Source organism: Cyprinodon variegatus, unplaced genomic scaffold (genome assembly GCF_000732505.1).
Source record: "Cyprinodon variegatus isolate N-32 unplaced genomic scaffold, C_variegatus-1.0 Scaffold543, whole genome shotgun sequence".
NCBI lineage: Eukaryota > Metazoa > Chordata > Actinopteri > Cyprinodontiformes > Cyprinodontidae > Cyprinodon > Cyprinodon variegatus.
Genome location: NW_015150996.1, coordinates 169,594 through 174,096, shown reverse-complemented (window position 1 = coordinate 174,096; position 4,503 = coordinate 169,594).

Here is a 4,503-nt window from a genome sequence, read left to right as displayed (position 1 = left end):
CGCGCAGGTAGCTCCCTTTCCTTATGAGCCGTCCCCACCAACTTTCAACACAAAGTTACACCCTTGTCTTAGACAACGCCTTAGCAGGTGCACTGAAAAAATTTCGGCGCGCGCTGAGCGCGCAATATCTTCTAGGGGCTAAGCCACCCTTGTCTCTTAAACCTAGAGACGCCCCTGGTCCAAAACATATTCTAGACATGCTCCCAGGAACCTGCGGTACTTCTGTTTGATTGGACCCAACACTTTGATCCTGCTTTGGGGAAGGGTTCCACGGACAACAGAGGTCATGCCAAGTGATGCTCTGAAGCTCAGAGCCGCAGGAGGGGAGAGAAAGAGGCCAGACAGAGAGCACCGGTTGCGGGCAGTAGCTGCTGGCTGAGACCAGCTCTGGAGTAACAACAGGAGGACGAATAATGAATACTTGCACAGTCCTTCCAAGGGGTTTATTAAGGCAGCTTATTTAAAATCCACCAAAAATCTCCTTAGAGCATTCGTTATCTTCTCCTCTGTCAACATAAATTTTGTCTATATTTCATTTTGATTTAAAACAGCTCTGTCTCCACTGTGTAGACCCCACTGACTTCCTCTCAGTCATTTGACAATAACTCAGTGAAGTCATTAACCTAGCTCTGTGGTTACCAGTCCTCTGGCACCATTGCCCTGCAGGTCTAAAGCCCTTAACACACCAAATCTAATTTTGTGTCCGATCCGACAGAACATCGTGTTGGACAAGGTCTTAGAGTTTGGAGCTCATTGAAAGTCAATGAGGATGATCAAACACCACATGATTGTCTGCAAGGGGACTTGAGTAGCTCCCACTGAGATAGACCCATGACTACCCAGCAATTCAGCTAAAGTTTTCATGGGTCTAGTAGGAAGAGAGACGCGGTTTGTTCGGAGCCGTTTTTCCCCATTCAAAAAAGCCTGAGAGCTAAGGAATGAAAGTGCTGCGCTTTTATCTCTGTCCCTGACAGGCTCATTAAGCGTTGTCAAGGTAACGGAGCTTCAAAGGAACCTCTGCCACTTTATACAGCACATTTTAATCTAATGAAGGGAGACAACACTGATTTAACATTAGGAAATGGATACTATATGACTGCTAGCCATGACCCGTCCCTTGACACTCAACCCTGATTGACCCTGAAGACTTCAGATACCCTACAAAATAAAAGCCTCTAGTTTATACTCATATATTTATTGCAGCATATGGCTCAACATTATGGCACAAACTCAACCACTTTTTAGAAATTAGACCTTAGGGGGCTTTTCAAAACACACCCCACTGCAGATTTCAAAATAAAAGCCATCCATTGCCACTTCATGTATTGACCTAACAGGGAAAAAGAGTGATTCAGTGTTTGGAAATTCATCAAGTATCATTGCTGGGTCTGACTCAATTATCCATCAGATGTACAGTTTGAGTCTATTTATAACACGATGAAGCAAAATTCTGGACAGCAACAGAGGGACATCTAAAACATGCAGGGCAGTGCTCCCTGAGGACCAGGAAAGAGAACTACTGAACTAAATTTAATGAAGTAAGCCTGCCTAAGTTCCAACCCAAAGCCAAAAGGGTAAAGAAAGATGCTTTAAGTTACTCGGAATGTTGCTTGGTTCTAAGTACCAGACAGAGTAGTCTGAATATTGTAAAACAGCTCATCTGTTGGGATTTTCTGCTACAACGATACATGCATAGATATTGGTCCAAAAGGGAGAGGAAAACTCCAGTGAGTGGGAGATGCCCTCCTTGTTGTTGTCAGAGGTCAACCACTAATAGAGCTGAGGTATGCAGTGATAAAACTCAATGAATTTCAAATGAACTCATTTACTTTAACCCTAATTTGGTTACCGGAATAAATGATGCAAAGTCATTAAAAAACAGACTATTACTTAGAAAGCTCCTATTTTTAGTCATTTTCAGAGATTGATTGGAAAGAAAAGATGTAACCTTCAAGCTTTTTCCTCTCAAGATGAATGAAAAGGAGAAGAGCAGAAGGGAGGAGAAAAAAAAGAGACGCCTACCTAATTCCAAAGCTTTATATCCTTTACCACAGCTCATTGGTCAGAGAGAACGACTCAGCAACCTTGGCAAAACCCATGAGGTATCCATACATCATCCATATACCAAGTACATTATGAGCTAAACTACAGAGATTTCTCTAGCTTTATGTATTTCTAACAATAAGACAAAGAATCAAACTTGCTTTGGCAAAGATCAGAGGCTAACTCCTATCAGACAGCATTCCTAAAGGGCTTTATACAGTCTGGCCATTGCTAAGTTTAATATCAGTTAGCCACATTATAGGCTTACTGTATGAGTAATAACAATAAATCCAAAACATCATCATCTAACTAAAACCAAACAATTCAAAGCTAATGCCAGGTATGAGTATCAATCTTTTTTTTTTTTGGTTGTGTAGACATTGCATATAAAATGATTAATGTCCATTCATGTTTAACTGCTATGTCTCTTCATTCTGACCTTGATATGATGAGATTTCCCTTCATGGAACACAGTGCTCCACCATCACTCATGCTGTGCTTAGCCAGGCTGTCTGGCAAGCCATCAAGTGCTCGAACAGAGCAGATGCTGCCCTCTTAGAGCTGGAATTGAGTTTTGTAGTGGGTGTTTTCCCAAGACCCCCTCCTTACCTCTTACAACATAAGAATTCCAGGCACCATATCCCTGTTTGGATTATGTATTCATAAAGGCCAGAGTGGTTTATTGTGGTTTTATACTTAAACATCTAGAGTGAGTAATTTATGCCTTTTATTTGCAAAACTGAGAGGCACCAAAACTTCTTTACTAAGCAAATTCAAGCTATGCAAGGGATTTATTTTCCAAAATTATCCATCATCACTTGACTTACATCTATCTATCAAGACCTGTTATAACATATCCATTTGAAAGTATTAGGACAGCTCTGGGTCAACATGTTTATTGCCTTAGTGTAGCTACCACTTGTAGAGATAAACTGGTTGAGTTTTTTATGAATGATACTGATAGCTTAACTTCAGTCTAACTGATCACTGATATTAGTAATCAATATTTGGGGGGATGATTCTTAAAGCAGATATTGCTTTTGTTCATCCATTTACATGATACAAATGTCAAGGGTTTAGTATACTCCCGCAGCAGTGTGTAGCAGTGAGCTTGACTCAGATATTTCTGATTTATGCCCAATTCTGAAGCGTGGTCAGAATTAGTTAATTACTGGTTATTTTATTCCATGCCACAATGCAAGAGGGACAATCGCAAACTAGCTGTGTGTCTCGATAAAGCTGAGGTGGTGAGGAAGTGGAAAAATGCAACGTACAAGTTTGTGTGACAAGGGGGGGACATGAGGGTGAAAAAGAGTTGGGATCCAGGTGGAAAAAGGGTCACAGTGTTCTCGCGCACCTCACTCTTCTAGCTGGTCCATCTTCACAAGTCGTTTTCCACAATGGCGGTCATACAAACAAAACTAAGGTACCAAACAGGAAATATGCATAGAGTAGAGCGGATGTAGATTGGACCAATCAGAGGCCTCCTGTCTGCAGTACTGTCTGCGGTCGCCTACAATTTTGGAGAGATGCATACGTTTCTGCAGAAGGGGTGGGAGCATATCTGCGTTAACTGTGACACACTCAGACAGCCTGGTATATGAGTGTAAACCAGCCTTCACAGTTATAACAAATTTAAGGGGTCATTCTCAATTTTCAACAAGTGTGCAAAACATACTCATTTTATACCCTGACCTTAACCCCACACACATCATCCACCCAAAGGCAAACAAAAATGTAGCTCACACCCATTCCTATTTTATTGTAGCTGGGACTAAGAACCTTTTAAACATATATGATTTTTATGTAGTAAAGTAATAATTTTTTTAATACGTCATAAAACAAAACAAGTGAATGAACATCAATTTCAAAGCACAGTAAAAAGAGTGATAATATGAGTGTCATGATGCGTGGTTTGTTTGCTAGCCCAAGGATGCAGAACTCAGACTCAGAGGAAGGATCAGTCCAATATTTATTTAAGTACACCGGTAATCTGCCCTGGAAGGCAGAGAGGACAGAAAACAGGTTAAACTCAGGGATCAAAAAACTAAACTGAAAACTCACGGGTTCGCTGGTTCAGGCAGGCAGAGTAGCACAGGTAACGGACATGGCAAGGCGTGGCAAACATGGCTAACATGGCTAACATGGCAAGACATGCTACATGGCTTGGGAACACATGGCTAGGAAACACAAGGCTGAACATGGCTGTGGGTAACACATGCTACGATCCGGCTCAGAGTGAAGCTTTCAAACAGTTTATATAGTGAGAGGTTAATCAGCAGAGCTGATTGGGATCAGCTGAGTGCTGAGAACCAGCTCCCAGGAGGATCCACAGCGCCCTCTGGTGGGCAACCTCTGGATCCCAACAGGAAAAGAAGCCCACAGGAAGGGATCCAAACAGCCCTCTGGAGGGCAAACCTTTGGATCCCAACAAATAAAGTCGTAAAATTACGAGAATAA